The 19,340-nt window shown below is 36.0% G+C and overlaps 1 long non-coding RNA gene across 1 annotated transcript in view; it reads right to left on the bottom strand.

Moving 5' to 3' along the window:
• Window positions 1–19,340, bottom strand: part of LOC120314325 — a 154,868-nt gene that overhangs the window by 105,361 nt on the left and 30,167 nt on the right. The gene's annotated exons all lie outside the window — the stretch shown is intronic.

Raw genomic sequence — 19,340 nt, forward strand, 5'->3', positions numbered from 1 at the left:
TCAAGCTATTCTCCAAAGCACCTGAAGACAGGACAAGAAGCAATGGATGGAAATAATCAAAGAGACAAGCAACCTAGAACTAAGAAAAAACTTTCTGATAGTTAGAACAATTAATCAGTGGAACAACTTGCCTCCAGAAGCAGTGAATGCTCCAACACTGGAAGTTTTTAAGAAGAGACTGGACAGCCATTTGTCTGGAATGGTATAGGGTTTCCTGCCTGAGCAGGGGGTTGGATTAGATGATCTCCAAGGTCCCTTCCAACAACAACATTAGCAGCAGCACAGCAGCATTGTTATTGTTGTTGCTGTTGTTGTTATATTATTGTTTTGTTGTTATTATTACAACTATCATGCAAAAGGTATTTCAGTTCACAGAAATAATAGGGGCATGGGAAGCAACTCAGAAAGGACCTCCCTAGGTTTCTGGAGAATAAAAGACAGGAAGAGAGAAATGTTTTCAGACTTGAAAGATTCTGATTGATTCTGTTGTAGTGTTACAACAAAAGTAGTGTTAGTACTCATGGCTTGTACTTCTTGTTTGGATTGCTTTAAAGAGCTGATATAAATCAAAGAGTAGATTATCAGACTGATACAAATGGCACAAATTATATTATCACACAAGTAATGCCAGTTGCAAATGATATATTACAATTAAATTTGGTCCCTTGTACAAAAAGGTCTTTTGCATTGAGGTCCACAAGGGAACAAAGGAATAAATCTTTTGGGCTATTATGGCTATTATTTTATGGCTATTATATGAATAAGCGGAACATTGTTATATACAACCTTTTTGCTCTTAGTATGTTCCTTTCTAGCACTTCCCTAAAAACAAATAAAGAGGGCAGTTCAAAAACAGTACCTGTGAGAGGGACCTTGGAGTCCTAGTAGATGATCACTTAAATATGAGCCAGCAGTGTGCAGTAGCAGCCAAAAAAGCTAATAATCTTTGTATAAACAGAGGCATAGAATCAAAATCATGTGAAGTATTAGTAGCATTTTATAAAGCCTTAGTAAGACCACATCAGTTTTGGTTGCCATATTACAAAAAAAGATGTTGAGATTTTGGAAAGAATGCAAAGAAGAACAACTAAGATGGTTAAAAGCCTGGAGACTAAAACATATGAAGAACGATTGCAGGATTTAGGTTTGGCTAGTCTAGAGAAAAAAAGGACTAGCAGTATTCCGGTAGTTGAGAGACTGCCACAAAGAGGAGGGGGGGGGTCAATTTATTTTCCAAAGCACCAGAGGGCAGGACAAGAAACCATAGATAGAAACTAATCAAAGAGAGAAGTCTTCTTTTTTGTTATCTACATGAAGCTGCTTGGGGATGTCATTTCTCAGTTCAGGGTGAGGTATTACCAACACATTAATGATACCTAGCAATACATCTCTATCCATAGCTGTCCAACAGATGCTTTTGAAATTCCATTGTCCAGAAGCAACGAGGGTCTTGGCTTTGGTTAGGGTAGTGCTGCCTTATTTAGACTTGGTGCATAATCTGGGAGTTCTCCTGGATTCACAGCTCTTGCTTGAAGAGCAAGTAGAAGCTTGGTCAAGGAGCCTTTGCACAATTGCATTTTATACATCAGTTGTTCCCTTTCCTAGATTGGGAGGCCCTTCTTATAGTCGTTCATACCTTGGTCATTGGACTATTGCAACATGCCCTTAAAATCAGTACAAATTATATTGGTTCAGAATGCTTGACCAGATTTCCTAGTTTGGCTGAAAACTTTTACTTCAGGTCCAGTTGTCTGTCTATCTCTACTTCTTATGCTCAACGCCACCCAGGGATTAAAAATACTCATCTTTAAGAAAGAGGAGAAATACTTCTGGTTTGAAGATATCACTACAGGTAGTTGTTCTCAACCTAAACCATTCATTTAGTGACTGCTCAAAGTTACAGTGGTAGTTTAAAAAGCGATCTATTGCCATTTTTCACATGTTGCAGCATCCCCATGATCAGAATTTGGATACTTGGCAATGGACCTGTATTTATGACAGCTGCACTGTCCAAGAGTCATGTGATCACCATCTGTTACCATCCCAGCTGGCTTTTGACAAGCAAAGTCAAGGAGGGAAGCCCGATTCACTTAACAAGCAGATGATTCATTTAACAATTGCAGCAATTTGCTTAACAACTGTGGCAGAAAAAAGATTGCAAAATGGAATGCAACTCCCTTTACAACTGTCTTGCTTAGCAAAGGAAATTTTGGGTTCAACTGTAGTCGTAAGTCAAAGACTACCTGTACTGACAAAAGAAATATCATTAAATTGTAAAGGAAATACCGCTGGAGACAAATGTGGATATTAAAATTTTATAATTTTAAAGCCACATACCACCCTTTAAAGGGAAACAATTACAGCCTTTACTGGGAATATTTACTTATTAAGGGAATCATTTCTGCTCTTTTTTCAAAGATGGTACATAGAAAGTCATACACAAACTGATCTCTCTGATGAGTATTTTTCTTTTACCCTCTAGCTATAGATGCAGCAAAAGGAGAAATGAGCATACGGGATGTTAAAATTTGTTTTAACAGTTCTTTTTATGAAGCTTAGCTTTCCCATGTGTCATTCTGAGCCATCACTGAGTCTTGTCGTCATACCTATTTATACAGTTCAAGTAGCAAATAAATAGAATACTTGTTAAACATCACTCCCTGCAGACTGTGCCTGAAAAGGTTTTGAAAAACCAAAGCAAAATATGCAGACAGAAGGCCTCATATTTAAAGGTTCACATTACATTATTCTTCAAGGCAAAATGACTTGTTGATATATCAATTATTAAGTAAGATTGGGACTCAATATTATTTATGAAAACAGACATAGAGGGATTAAGTTCCAGGCTGATTGTCTGGTTCATGGCTAAAATTATATGCAAAGTAAAATACTGCAGTTAAACTATTTTAGTTTTTAACAGGATACAATTTTAGAGAATTGAATAGAACCATTGGCTTAATAAGGCATAGTTTGAATTTCAGATATTTGGATTGAAAAATCTTTTTTTTTAATAAAAGTGGAACATTAAACATAATACTAATACTGCCAATTTTTTCCTATTTAGACTGTCCCTGAATAGCAGTATATACATTAAAAAGCACAGGTTTTAATGATGCTCAAAGCTTGTATTAGAATATATTATGCAACTGAATATCGGCCTATAAAGGAATTACTAAAACAATTGAATCCAGCTTTTAGGTGTATGGATCCATTTACTCAATGGATCTCCAGTTCAACTTGAAAATATCCAGTGATGAAGGGTTCACTAATCTGTGCAATGGGAGAAGGAAAAATTTAAGATAAATCAAAATAAGAAGAATCAAAAGAAAATCTGAGGGAGATTGGCGGCTTAGAAAAAGAAAGAAAGAAAAAAGAAAGAAAGAAAGAAAGAAAGAAAGAAAGAAAGAAAGAAAGATGTAGGGAGAAAGAAGGAAGGAAGGAAGGAAGGAGACGGAGGGAGGGAGGGAGGGAGGGAGGGAGAAAGAAAGAAAGAAAGAAAGAAAGAAAGAAAGAAAGAAAGAAAGAAAGAAAGAAAGAAGAAAGGAAGGAAAGAAGGAAGGAAGGAACACTTTTTTTCTGGGAAAGAACCTAAAAGGAGTATCAAAGTGTTAAAATGAAGTGATAGTTAGAAATATAAATTATGCAGAGTTGGATTATGCCCCTAGGCAGTTGTTAGATACTGCTCCACTCCATAGTGACCAGTTATTTGTGCCTCTTATTTAGTGAACACAAAACCCAAATATCCTCTGAAGGGTCTCTTAAATTTTAGCTTTTGATAACTTGACATCACAAACAAGAAAAATCTTTATCATATTGTTACATGGATATAAGACATTATTTCAGATATAAAGGTTCATCTAACCATTTTATTTTATTTTATTTTGAGGGAGACATTGCACCATAAACTATTTTTAATATTCCAAAATGTGCATTTTAGTAAATATTGCATCATTTTTATTTACTACATAGGAGAAGATTAGCGCTAGAATAATGGCTCAATTGTTATTCCAGATTTTCAGTTTTAGAACAATTTGTCAACATTTTTTATTTATAGTCTTAATAGTGTTTACAGGAAGTCCTTGACATACAACCATTTGAACATGACAGCCAGAATTCTCCAACTCCTAGGAATAGCAATAGCCCACAAACCCACAGCCATACTCTGCCAGGAACTATCCCGAACCAAAGACAAGATACAGTAGGATGAAAGAAACAATGTAATCTACAAAATCATTGCAACCAACTCCCACCAGTTCACCTACCAATGACCTTGACCTGATGTAACCTCCCCATCACAAGACTCACTTGTGATGGGTCTTGTGATGCCTGACCCATCACAAGACCCATCACAAACCCAAACTTGACAGACCCACACCTGAAGCCCTTATAAATAGAACACTGACATCACCTAAACTGCTGAATGTGTTAGCTAGCCTGATAATAAAATGTTTAGAAACCAACCCACAAGCTCAGAGAATGAACCTTCACCCTCATCCTATAACTAAGCTACAGATATTTGCCACTATTGCATACAACTATTTGTTTAATAACTAGGTGAAGTGTCGATGTATAGGAAAAGGAATGGCAGAGGAGCGAAGTGAAAAGGGGGATCAGCCTAAAATCCCTACATAGCCACAAGAGAAGTAACTCAAACATCTCTTGAATGCCATTGACCCTTATCTAACTCTGAGCAGGTGCTGACTGTTAGTTGAGAAAATTCCTGTGCATAGACTTTTAGCAATAAATCAGTTTAATTGAACCTTCATTTGTAGATATGGTGTTCACAACTGAAATGATGGTGCTGAAAAAAGTGACATATGACCATTTCTTACAAGTGTCACAGCATTCCCATAGTCATGTGATCATGATTCAGTGCTTAGCAACCAGCTCACACTTACTACAATTGCAGCATCCTCAAGCTGCATAATTTGTTCCAGGCTCTGAATAAACTGGGTTTCCTTCTAACAAAAGCTCTGTACTTTAAGTTCTCTAGGAGTATTTTGTGGAATACTGAGTGTTTCTGCAAACATTAATAGTTCAGCCAAAGCTGAGCGATTAGAGTTTCAAACAGCATAGGAGGAAATCATTCATTAAAGAAACTTAATTGTGAAAGCAACAAACCTAGTACTTGTGAAATAAGACAACATAATCCCTTAACAAAAATTAAGAAGAGGCTCAATAATTTCAATGCTAAAAGGATCTGATGTGATCAGGAAAGTGATTTTGGGTTTATGGGAACAGATGGATAACAGTTAGGAGCTGTAGTAAAAGTAGATTCAGTGAGACAGAGATCAGTAGAAAAGATCTATAGGAAAGAAATCAAATGAAAAATAGTTAATATAATAATGGCTTTCTTAAAAAAAACTATAATTTGAAGCTACTGAAAATATAATTTATAATTTAGGTGCCAAACCTATGAGGAAGATAGATAGATAGATAGATAGGTAGGTAGGTAGGTAGGTAGGTAGGTAGGTAGGTAGGTAGGTAGATAGATAGATAGATAGATAGATAGATAGATAGATAGATAGATAGATAGATAGATAGATAGATAGATAGAATAATGGTCAGAAAAGGAGAACTAAAATGACCAGGGGATTCTATTACAAGTAAAAGTTCAAGCGTGTTGGTATTTTAGCAAAGGTAAAATGGTACATGAAGACAACAGTATGCAAGGCATATGAACAAAAAAATGTTCTTCTCTCAGAATAGTAGGTAATCCACACAGCTGAGTAGAACATTCATAAGTAAAAAGATTTAACATTTCTTTCAGGGGTGGAGGAAAGTTCCTGTTACCCTGGCTGATTCTCATTTTAAGCAAAATAGCATTTAAAAACTGTTACGATCTAAATTGCTGCCTCCAGAGTTTTTGCTGCAGCACATCAAAAGAAAGCAGCTGTCTGGCCTACACTTTAAGCATCTACTTCAGAAATTATTTTTTCAGTGTAGGTGTGGGGGGAAAATGTGATAGGAAAATTGTGAATGGATAGGTGAGAGAAACAAATATTCTGGAATTGCACATTGCTATATCAAAGTAGGAGGGAGTGAAATATTACACACAGGCCTAAAAATAGCTATTCTTTATGAAGAAACTGTTAGGATTGGTGACAAAACGCCACTCAAAAGCTACTGCTCTTTCAGAATTGCATGAATTGCAGGGGGGGCAAAATATGACTGTCACACAATATTCCCAAGCATGCAAGCTATTAACATCTTATAAAAAGCGTATCCCCAGCGCCTACCTTTTAGAACCCTGATGATGTTGGATGATTCCCAATGAAAGCTCAGTTATTAAAACTCTTTTATTGTTTCTCTTGGTGATCGACTTGTTTTTGGATTTTATCATATACATATATATATGTTTTCTGAGGTTCATACCCCCCACTGGCAGTTAAAAGGAAGAAACAGCTACGATCACACATTGCTCCTAGAAGCACGAAGCCGAAAGCACCAGCCTGAAGATGACGAATGAGACTCCATCGAAATGTCGCCAAGACACTTCCAATTTGACGGGGGAGAAAAGACACACACACACACACACACACACACGCACGCACACACGCACACACACACATATTTATCTTTTCTTGCTGTTCAGGAATGCATTAGTTCTCGACTGATGACCACAAGTGGAATCAAAATGTATGTTGCTAAGCAAGGTGGTTGTTGAGTGAATCACATGGTTGTTAAGTGAATCCAGCTATCCCCATTGACTTTGCTTGTTGAAGCCCATCCGGGAAAATCACAAATGATTATCATGTGAGTCTGGAATGCCGCAACTGTCATTAATACATGCTGATTGCCAAGCATCCAAATTTTTTATCAAAGGAACGTGAGGATACTGTGTCAGTCATAGCATCAAAGATCAGTCATAAGTCACTTTTTTCAGTGCCATTGTAACTTCAAATGGTCACTAAACAAGTATTCGTGAGCCAAGAACTGCCTATATATATGCATATGCTTTGGGGTGGAAGGGAAGACTGGTGAATGTGGATAGGCTCTTGGACAAATGAAAGGACAATGGATATTCAGAAATGCAAAACATGTTCCTTTATACTTCAAAGTGTCAGGATCGCATCTTGAGAAATAGAAAGAGTGATAATAATTCTTATTTTGTTTAAGAAGTTGGGCCCCTGAAAACTGTTAAAGCAGGCAAAAAGGTATGTTTATCCTGCAAATTTCAGACTTGTGACTCTGTTTTTGTGTGTCTGTGTTTCTTTGTGTGTATTTCTGTGTTTTTGCAATAGAAAATGATCAGTATGTAGGAGGAGTTTTTGGTGTGTGTGTAGGACTTAATCATAAACTTGAATGGAAGTAATTCATTCTGAAAACCTGGAATTATACTCTTGATTAAAAAAAAGTCATTTCCTGCAATGAGAGAAAAAGTCCCACCTTTAATGTATCTAAAAGTAGACAGGAAAGAAAGGCAAAAAGCCACTTCCATTTTATTGCTCAAAATTCAACTTAAATGAAACAGCAAGGAAAACTGCATTTCAATCCCATTTAAAAATGCTTCCCTCTATTTTTGTATTGGAGAGATTGGCAGAGAGGGAATATTGTCAATTTGTTATGTGTCCTTTTCCTATGCATTCAGACTGTTAAGGTTGCTTGCTTTGATTGGTTATTCTTCAGAATGATGTTTTGTGTTGCTCAGCTGTATTTTTCTGAATCAGAAAAATATGGGATTAATATTTTGATTTGTAATGTGTGGATTACCCTTCCTCCATCCTGCCTTTCCAACAGATAGATGCTGTATAGCCAAGACTGTTTTGATGATGCTGGATGGGTCATAATGCGTATTTGCATTCATTTATTCTCCTTTTTTGTTGTGGTAATTGCCATAGTCAATTTGTGGATCAGAAAATGAAAATGTAACAGATTGATTTTAAATGGCAGAATTATCCCCATACTTGTGCAACATGTAGCTGCTATGCAGTGGTGGGATTCAAACATGTGAACAAATGGTTCTCTATGTAGATGCCACTTCCGGAAGTCCATTCTGGGCCTGGGCAACAAAAAGTTAGCTATCAGTTCTGCTGAACTGGTGCAAACTGGCTGAATCCCACCACTGCTGCTATGGATTCAGAGAGAAGCTTTGATTTTGTTTGAATGAGCAAAATGAGAGTGAAAGTCCCCAACTATTGTCTTTTATTTTATTTTATTTCTAGTCTTTCTTTTTCAGTTACGTTTTGGTAGAAGGGGCAATAATTTTTTTTTGCATGAAGACTGATGCAAAGAACAAGTTAAGCAGTTCTGCTTTCTCTCTGCTGCCTGTTACTTTCTTGCAATCTTCTCTCTTTAGTGAACTGTTTCCTTGATTTTTTTTCTTGTTATTTATATGTTGAAAGAAACTTTTTTTATTATCTTTAAAGTTTGTTGCAAGTCTTTGTTCATTCTGAGGCTTTGCTTTCCTGACTACTTCTTTGCAGATTCTGGCTATCTGCTGATATTCTGCCTTAGTTATGTGTCCCTCTTTCCATTTTTTGTACTTGTCCTTTTTGTTTTTGAGTTTATCAGAGAGATCTTTGTACAGCCATGATGGTTTCTTGTTACATTTCTTGTTTTTCTTTTTCAGTGGTATTCTGCTGGATTGGGCTTTTATGATCATATTTTTCAGAGTTTCCCAAGCTTCTTGAGTTATTTTCCCCTTCAGGATTTTCATCCAATTAATTTTTTCCAAGTTCTCTTGGAGTTTGTGAAAATCAGCTCTTTTAAAATCTAAGACTCTGGTATCATTATGTTCTATTGCTTGTGTTTGCAATATAGTGAATTCCAGTATGACATGGTCACTCTCACCCAAGGTTCCTGCAGTTTCAAATCCCTATATCACTTCTTCTCTGTTCATGAGAATTAGGTCCAGTATGGTTGCTCCTCTAGTTCCCTCGTCTACATTTTGGACAACAAAGTTGTGGGCTAGTTTGGTCAGGAAGCTATTTGCTTTTTCAGAATTAGTCTTCCAGTTGAGGTCAGGGTAACTGAAGTCCCCCATTACTATTATAGTGTGATTCCTACATATATCAATGATCCAGAATTGTGCTTGCCAAAAAGCCATGGATAAATATTTTGGGCCTACAAATTATCTATCCCATTTGACTTAAAAAATTGTTTTCAATAGTTTGTTAATTTTAAAAAAGAAAATGAGTATGCTACAAAGGACAGAATGAAACTCTAATCTCAATTTTACTTACAAGAATAGCCATGGATCTTATATTTGAGTAAATGTATATTGCCTTTTCTCTGCCTGCTTGCTTGCCTTCTTTCCTGCTTTTCTTTCTTTCTATCTTTCTATCTATCTATCTATCTATCTATCTATCTATCTATCTATCTATCTATCTAGCATATCAGGAAGTAGAAGAAAAGATACTTATTTTAACCCTGGAAGTATCCACAATGGCAATCAGGAATGAATAAAATTTTATTGTAACTAATTAAATCTAATTAAAAATTGGATTGAGAAATACCTATAAAAGAATAGCTGCCTCTCTTCTATTGTTGAAGATAGATGACACATTAATTATTATATTTTTGGGGGGAATTTTGGTACTCATCATTAATTGTATGATCACCTGCATGCTTTAGTGAATTCCTGAATCCATTCTTCTGAATGGTCTTTCTTTGCTTGCAGGAAGGAGAAAAGGGACAGATCCAGTGAGTAGGGCCCTTAGGTCAGAGGACTGTTGGTGCAAGGAGTAAAGCAGGGTTGAGGCAGCAACCTTATAAACATCAGGAGTCTGCGGTAATCACTAGCAGAACTTTGCAGACCAGTGATAATCCGATGGCCCATATTTTGAAAGTCTCTCACCTTGATGATATTACATCACTTTAATTTTTACACAAGTGCTTACAACATTTGCCAAAAAAGTCACCAAGACAAGACTGAAAAGTTAAAACAACAACAATTAGTAATAGAAGAAGCTATAACTCGATGTATCTTATAACGAACACTTTTCATTACTATTATAAATATGTCTCTCTCTAATTTCTCTATCACCTCTGCTCTTCCTTTTGTGCCATTTTTGGATTGTTCCTTATTTTCAAAAGTTTTTAACCATTTGCAATCTTCCCAGAGTTTCTGGGAGTCTAGTGGCATATAAATTTAAATAATCCTTGTCCTCCACCAGTAGCAGCACCACCACCATATATTTAGTGCTGTTTTCCTCCCTTTCTACTTACACTGAACTTTTATTTATATTGTTCTCAGTAAAATCTGCTTCCACTGGGGATTCTTTTAACCTTGGTTGTGTATTTCTTTCCTTAGCATTTACTAACATTAAACTCAGCAACTTTTCTAGACAGCCTAACTAAAGCTGCCATCAACTCTTCTCCCTATAGTACTACTGATCAGATTAATATTTTCCTACTACTCTGCCTCCATCTCTCATTTGTTCTTGTTCTCTTGTTTCGATATTATTATATTTTTAAATTAGAAGAAATATGGCAGGTGTTTCCAAGCAGAGCTGTGTTTCCATTTTGACTGGATCACTAGAGGCTACAGTCAGTAGTTTAATTTAGAACAGCCCTAGGCCTACTCCGAGTTACGCCAGAGGCCATCTCAGGAGAATGGTTATTGGTGCACACAGCTCTTACTGGTGAAGTTGAAAATGTGTCAGCTGACACAGAGAGAAAAACAGTAGCCACCCAGAACAGCCTACTAGAATTTGTACTTCTATTATGATAGAGGTGAAGTTCATATGTAAGAACTAAAGAACATGAGATGCAGATACTAACTTCACAGCAAGGGTTATGGATGACATCAAGGGAATTTCACAGATCAGGGGTCTATATTTCTGAAATTAACTCTGATTTTTAAAAAATGCTGACAACAAGCATTTTTAACAACAGCTTCTGATGGTGTACTAGTAATTATAGGTGCCTGTTTATGAGATTGATTTTGTCAGGAAACAGTTTTAGCTAGGTATAATAATTTATAATAATCCTATCTTAATTACCACTCTGTAGAGCAGTTAATGCCTTTAACATCAGACTCTCTGGCTTTAATACTCAAATGTAGTAGAGTAGAAGTTAAAAAAAAAAGGAGAGCAGTATAAAAATATAGTTTTTTTTCACTTTCTCATATTTTTATACATATACACATTCTATTCCCATTTACGGTCAGCACCAGTATGTTAAGTGCATACAAGAAATAGGAATTACTCAACAAAACAGATACAAAATAAGTAGAAAGATACATCACTATATCTCACTTATATTTATCTTATTTATATTTATAAATCTTTATAAATATAAATAAGATAAAAAGCTATATATACATTCCACTGTATTGTTCCATAACTTTCTTTTCTACTTTAACAATAACTATGAACACATATAAGAAGAGGGGTTAGACAGGGATGTATTCTGTCTCCACTGTTCAATATCTACTCTGAGTCAATCTTCAACCAGGCACTGGAGAACATCGATGCTGGCATCAAAGTAAACAGTGTTTGGATCAACAATTTAAGATATGCTGATGATACAGTTCTGCTTGCCAGTAAGCATGAAGACTTCAGCTCCTCATCAACAGAGTCACAGGAATATCTGAAAAATACAGCTTGAAGCTTAACACCTCAAAAGCCAAGATCATAGTCGTCAGCAAACAGCCTGTTAATTTACCACCAATAAATTTAGAAGGAATACTATTAGAAAAAGTTCAAAGGATCACGCATCTCGGTTCTAATTTACATGAAAGCTGGGACATGACCACTGAAGTAAAGACTAGGATAGAGAAAGCTCGAATAGCATTCTTCAAAATGAAAAAGGTCTTCTGCAGTCACGACATAAGCCTAAGACTGAAAATCAGGCTTGTCAGATGCTATATTTTTTCTATCCTGCTCTATGGAGTAGAGAGTTGGTCTCTGACAGAAGGCCACCTGAAGAGACTAGAAGCATTTGAAATGTATATTTACAGGCGGCTGTTAGGTATAAGCTGGGTTGACAAAATCAGAAATGAGGAGGTGATACGCCTCTGGGAAATCATCAAAACAATTAAAAAACAAAAATTAGAATATTTTTGATGCGACACCCAGAAAAATATGGCATACTCCATTTAATCCTCCAGGGAAAGATTCAAGGCAAGCAAGGTCCAGGCAGAAGAAGAACATTGTGGCTTCAAAATCTAAGGGATTGGTTTGGACAAAACTCAGCAGCACTTTTTCGTGTGGCTGCTGATAAAAACAGGATCGCCAACATGATTGCCAATGTCGGATAATGGATATGGTACAAGAAGAAGAAGAATGAACACATCTGTACATTTGCTGTATCTCGACCTACAACCATTCATTGGACTGTTCAAAGTTACAGTGGCATTGAAAAAAAAGTGACTTCATAGCATCTTCACAATCATCAAAATTTGCACCCTTAGCAACCAACATCCCAAAGTCATGTGATTGGCATTTGTGACCTTCCCAACTGGCTTCTGATCAGCAAAGTCAATGGGGAAAGTCAGAGCCATGTAACATGATTCCCCTGACAACTGCAATAATTCATTTAACAACATAGTATAAAAGGTCATAAAACTGGGTGTGACTCACTTAACAACCATCTTGCTTAACAATGGAAATTCTGGTCCCAATCGCTGACTACCTGTATACAACTTTTAATGGTGTAATAACTGTAATCTCCCAGAGTCACTGGGAATTGAGTGGCATAAAATTTAATAAATTAATATTATTTTGGTTTATTGTAGTCAGCCAGATGTTTAGACTGGATTTGACATTATAGCTACCTGGGTTTTTCTCATGGACCTGGGATAGGCAGATGTTGTTATTATTGCATACCACTTTGAGGTCTTTCACTAGGAAAAATGGTAGAAAGAAAACATTATTGCACTTTTGTTGTTTTATTTTCAAAACCAAATAAGGGAAAATAAAAAGTAACTTATTCTGGTTTAGAATTAATATGGGTGGAAAACTATAATGATTCTCTATAGCATTTACTAGCTTGCATTTACCATTAAAGTAACTTGTAATACAAAACAGCTGTTACATTTAGACTGTGAATTCTAAGTCCCTTCCAGATTAGTATCAGTTTTGGAATCCATGTATACAGTGCTTTTCTTTGTAAAAAAAAAAAAAAAGTTGCCGGAACTCACACATGTCATACAACCCATTTTGCCTATCCTACAAGATGCCATCCCCCCAAAAAAGTGGAACTCCTTTCTGGGCATTCTATGACAAAAAAAGCCCTGCATGTATATTTTATCCTGCTATTGGTAATGATGACTCTGTAAGGACATTCTTAGCAACGGTCACAAAGTTATTGAATTCCATTCCTCAGGAGTCATTAAGCTAAAATACCTTTGCAGATTTTCTATTTTTAGATTGCATTGGGAAATGGATGCATTTTCAGTGCATAATTTTAGTAATTTATATTTTAATTTAGTGTGTCGTACAGAGCTTTGCAGAATTTTTATTCTGAAAGATTACACATATATAAATAAATACTAGTTTAGAGATTAAATTAATTTGCTTGTCTCATTTTTTCCAGATTTTAATATACATTAAGTAATGCTGAACATAGCTGAAAAAAAAAACATTTCTACTAAGTGAATTATAAGGATACACATAAGGACAACTAAGGATAAAGAAAATGTACAGAACAATAATTAAACAATATTACTTAGCAGAGAAATTATGTCCATATGTCCTAAGGAAACAGTTTATTTGTAAATTAAACAGTGACATAGGGAAAAAATAGGAATATATTTAATTAACTGACACATTCCCAAACTGCAAGATAAGAGAAGTTTAGAAAGAAACCAGACAACCCTTGACCCATTAGGTCAGAGGTGTCAAACTCGCAACGTCACATGACGTGTCACGACGTATCACAACTTTTTTCCCATTGCCAGCAAGGGGTGGGCATGGTTTCGGCATGATGCATCTGGCCCGTGGGCCGGCAGTTTGACACCCCTGCATTAGGTCATTCTTTCACAGATATTTTCTTATCTAAACAAAAAATCAGAATGATCATAGGCAAAGGAAAACAGCAGTAGGAATATAAATTATTTTGCCTTCCTCTTGGTTTCCCCATTGACATTACTTGTGGCATGGACATAAGGAGCAAGTAACTCACATAGAGTTAGCAAGATCTATGCGGTGAACAGCTGAGAGGAAAGATTTTTTAATTTCAGACCAAGGCCAGCTTTTACATCATTGGGACTAAATGTGAGTGAGCATGTTGTGAGCATGCTATATATATGTTCTATATCTTGACCATTAAAACGGTTACACAAATACACATGTAGGTTCTCCTTTATTCTCAGCCCTTACTCTGATGATGTCAACAGCTAGTTGACGAAAGCTCAGTAATAAAAAGGATATTTCACATCCCAAAGTTCACTAATTTTATTGATTCTTAAGAAAAATGTTTACACCTGGGTGCAGTCAACTTGTTGGAGCAACCTATGACCTTCCTTGTTGGCTTCCCCATTGATTTTGCTGGTGGGAGGCAAGCAGGGAAGGTTGCAAATGGCAACCATGTGACTGCAACCAGCTTAAGTGCAAAGCGGTTGTCAAGTACTAGATTGCAATTACGTGTCCATGAGGTAAAGCAGGGGTCTTCAAACTTGGCCCTTTTATGACTTGTAGACTTCAACTCCCAGAATTCCTCAGCCAGGCATGCTGGCTGAGGAATTCTGGGAATTGAAGTCCACAAGTGATAAAAGGGCCAAGTTTGAAGACCCCTGAGGTAAAGGAATAGCCAGAATGTTAAGGGTCGGTTGTAAGTACCACTTGATCAGCATTGTCCTAACTTCAAATGCTAAATAAGTGATTGTTAAATGAGGACTACCTATAGCTTCAGAGGCTGGGCTGTTTTTAAAATACATTTTAGAAAAAAAATACTCTAAATATGATTGAATTATTACCTGAAATCTCATTACAGAAGGCCATTCCTGTCCATTTAGAATGGAGGGACAATATGAAAGCAGCAACATAACTCTTTTGTCCTCAGCATTAAAAAAAAAAAGTCCTTATTTCACAAAATGTCAGCCTAAAGAGTAAAATATCTCTTTGTGAACAACATCGCCACAAGTACTGGGAAACTGTTTTAGTTCTTCAGTATCAAGTAGCAGGACCATGCATTATTATTTTCTTAAGAATTCTTTATTTAAGGACTAACAAAATAGCTGCTACAAACTGCAGAGCTACACATCCCAAATTCTGTATTTTAACCATAGAGAATTATTATAGAGTAATATGTTATTATACACACATACGGTATGTAACTCTAAGTGTATAAGAAAATAAATATTCCTCTCAGTCCTTGAAATTATATAGTTTATAGATTTTTGTAACATATCTGAATGTCAACCCTGGTTTCTATCCATATTTCAATCAGGATACATTTTCCATGGCAATGGAAGAAACATCACCATTCCTTTGGTTAAGGTTAGCAGTGAAGTTATTTTTTACAACACAGTCGCTGCTTACAAGGCAAATGACAAACAGCACAGTAAAAGCTACTATGTTTACTATATGAGCAGGAGACATATAATTATAGAAGAAATAGTATGTTATTAGAAAGCTATGTGTTATAGACAATCAATACAATTGTAATGCAGTAGCTTCTACATTATTTTTTAGTTACATTTTTGCACTGTGAAATATGAAGATAGAAAACATATTTTTTGTATATGTTTGTGTGTATACCTACATGTGCATACACACACATATAAACACACATACATATACCTAATATTTTTTGTTTTAAGAATGAAATTATTTTTATCACACCTTCTGTCATGTGTTGATTGACGACTTGCCTATTCTGTAGTTCATTTCAAAGGTATTGGGACTTTAATCCCATCTTTCATTCAGTTCTAATAAGATTTCTTTACACATGTATTCACTTCTAGTCAGATTCATAACAGCTATAGGAATTTTCCAGATTTGTTTCCCCTGTTTAAAAAAGTAATATGCACATTTCCCTAATATCATCCTACAAATGATTTTGAATCAAATTGTATTCCGGTCTATTGGATGTGAGTCTTGATAAATTCTTCTGGCTGAAAAGCAAGTTAATTATTGCAGGGGCAGGTTTTAAGTGATAGGGAGTAGAATTTGGTTCTGTAAAAACCAATGGACTCTACAAGGTAGCAGTACAGGTACAGGAAGGGAGAAATTCTTAGGTAGTTGTTATAAGAATTTTACTTTATTTTGCTATGGTGTCTGTAGAAGCAATTTTCTAAAATATGCTAGCTAGTTCTTAATGCTAATGTTTTGGAAGGATTTTTTTTTCTTGTGGTAGCCTAAATTGTGGAAAAGGAAAGGAAAAAAGAAAGGAAAAAAAAAGATGCTTCATTGATCTGCAACTACTTAAATATATATTTCCTGAAGATTTCATTGCAACTATAGAGGGTCTCTGTATAATTCCAGGAAAACATATATCTGCATTATGAATTTGCAAAAAAAAAAGTGCTGTATGACCACCCAAAAAAAAATCAAAACCCAAAACACAAAGCAAACAACAAAGGAAAAAACACACACTCATTACCTTGTGATTCTAAAGCTCTGAACGGCCCTTATTATAAAGAAAATAAAATGATCCCATAGCAACCCAAGTGATATATTTGTGCAATATAATAACCTCAAAGGGCAATCAGAATCTATGTCTGTGTCTTATTTTTTAAATTAATCCCAGTTCAAACTGCTCTTCTCAATAAAAAGTAAGATAAAGCCTCCTTTGAACCCAGTTCAATTCCTGGTGAATTTCTGGACATGTTCCTACAGCGTTATTGGCAGCAATCGGGAAAGTTTAAACTGCTTTTTTCTAGGCTGTTTACTCCAGAGCCAGGGATTACTTTCCATTTATATTAGCGATGGCGAGGGAATTCTGTGAATTGAAGTCCACACATATTAAAGGTTGAAAAATACAGATCTATATATTGAATAGCACCAATTCTGCTTAGTTTCTACACCCAGGAACAATCAGCCAGGTGCTACCAATACTGAAAGCACTATCCTTATCAAATCTACTAAATCTTAATTTTGTTTGTTTGCTTGTTTGTTTGCTTTCTTGGTTATGGGAATAGTAGCATCTCTGGTAACAGTAGGAAAACTTACAGTTGGCAAAAGTATTGACACTAATAATTTTGCCTGTGACAATGCACTCCCATTAAAATATTGGATAATAAAGCAATAATTAAAAATAAATGCTTCCCCCCCTTTCTTCTAGAGTATTCAGGCAATCTCTAGTGCAGTGATGGCAAACCTTTTAGAGACCGAGTGCCCAAACTGCAATCCAAAACCCACTTATGCATTGTTGGGTGCCGGGTGGGTGTGGCCGATTGGCTGGGGTGGCCCATTGGGTGGGCATGGCTGAGGGGGTAATGGCAGACTGGGTGGGACTAAAAAGTTCAATCAATCAATTCCAACTTTGCAAGATCTTTTTTTCACACGAGAAGTTGAAATTGACTGATTGATTGAACCTTTTTTTTTTTTTGCACACGGCGGAGGCCTAAAGAGAAAACATTTTATAAAACCCAGCTGAAGGCCTAGGACTGGGGTGATGGCGCGAGTGCCCACAGAGAGGCCTCTGAGTGCCACCTCTGGCATCCGTGCCATAGGTTCACCACCACTGCTCTAGTGCATGGGTGTCAAACTCACTATGTCATGTGATGTGTCGCGACATATTGTAACTTTTTTTTGCATTGCTGGAGCTGGGGTGGGTGCGGTCTCCGCATGATGCAACCGGCCCACGGGCCGGCATTTTGACACCCCTGCTCTAGTGTTTCCCTAATTTGCTACTCTCTAAATATATTGAACAAGGCTATAGATTGTATAATCCCCCTCTATGCTGCCTAATAATGTGAAAGTAATACTGTAGTATAACATCTCTGAAACTCACCAAGTTAAGAAAGGTTGAATTACAGGATTCTCTTGTATCACGTATTTTCTTGAAAAATGTGTAACACTGAATAGTCAAAGAAAAAAACAGGAATGAAAATGGACTTTCTGTAGGATGTTTTTTCTGGCAATCTTCCACTACAAAGCATTATATTTCAAAAGGCTAATCAGCTGGGAAAATGGATCTTACTTTAGTTTTCACAGACTTAATCTCAGCATAGTGTCTGTTTCTGCTGTATCTGCATATAAGGTAACAAAGGTACAACACAGTAATTTCCTGCAGAATATATTATACCTAACAGTAATTTAGAGTGGCAGTAATACAATCTCAGCACATCTTCAATTTATGTTGCAGTTGATGCTGAATAATGTTAAAATTAGATTAGTATAACAGTGACCAACTTTTTCAGCACATGCACAAGACTGATTAAGAGCTTATCTTTTAAAAACATATAACATCTTTGTAAAAGTTTGCATAATAAATGGATAAATAAAAATATAGATTTGCTCAAGCAAATATTGAGTTGTTGCTATGGTTTTAAATGTTTTTAAAATGGGTTTTCAGAAACAAATGTGACATTGGCATATGTCTGGAACAAAAGCTTTTAAATATAAATTCAAATAAGATTATTAGGTTGAGTTCCATGAATATACTCTAGCAATTTGCTACCTGCTGCTCCATTTGTGTTGTGGCAATTGGTCCAAAGTAAGTAAGAAACAGTGAACTGGACAACATAATGGTAGCTTTATTCAAAACATCTGTGCTTAGAATCTCTTTCTGCATTCTAGAAGATGGAATACAGAGAGCAGATGAGTTTGTTTTATCTTTTCATAGTATTATTCTTTAGGTATAGGTTTGCCAGTCTTTGGGACCTTCTTTGAGAAGAAGGCCATGCCTTTTTGTGGAAATTATATGCTATTAAACCATTCATAAGGAGAACAGACACTTTTTTATGCTATTGCTAACTCCACTACTTGGCAGCCCCCAAAAAACTGCAGTAGAAATCCCTTGATTCTTCTTCAACTTGTACTCAGTGTTTTTGTTGGCATTTATCAGCTTTAAGCCCTGCAAAAAAAAAGGAGAAGCATGACTACAGCTGCATTAGTGTTGCACTGTTTCAATGGCTTATGTGCTGCCAAGGGAAGAAAACAGTGGCATATTAGTTCCTCAGAATCATTAGTAGGAATTAACTAAGGCACTTGCTACAGAAGCCAAGGCAAGCCAAACAAAATTTGTAAAAGGATTTGTAAACGAAAATGAAGACAAGATTGGAAAGCACATTCATGTTAGAAATTTAAGTTCCTAAGTATCCGGTACAATCTATGATGATACTATGGGTGCTATGATAACTGATACAAAGGATGTATTTTGAATTATTGCATGAAGTTATTCGTCAATGGTTACCTCCATATTTATGCCATGGCAGAGTATAAGAAAGCACTGTGGTTCTATTGCTGAAATTATATTTTGAAGATACCCAATATTTTCTATTGGTT

This window comes from Crotalus tigris, unplaced genomic scaffold, assembly GCF_016545835.1.
Source record: "Crotalus tigris isolate CLP2741 ecotype Arizona unplaced genomic scaffold, ASM1654583v1 scf7180000018890.296412, whole genome shotgun sequence".
In the NCBI taxonomy this organism is placed as follows: domain Eukaryota; kingdom Metazoa; phylum Chordata; class Lepidosauria; order Squamata; family Viperidae; genus Crotalus; species Crotalus tigris.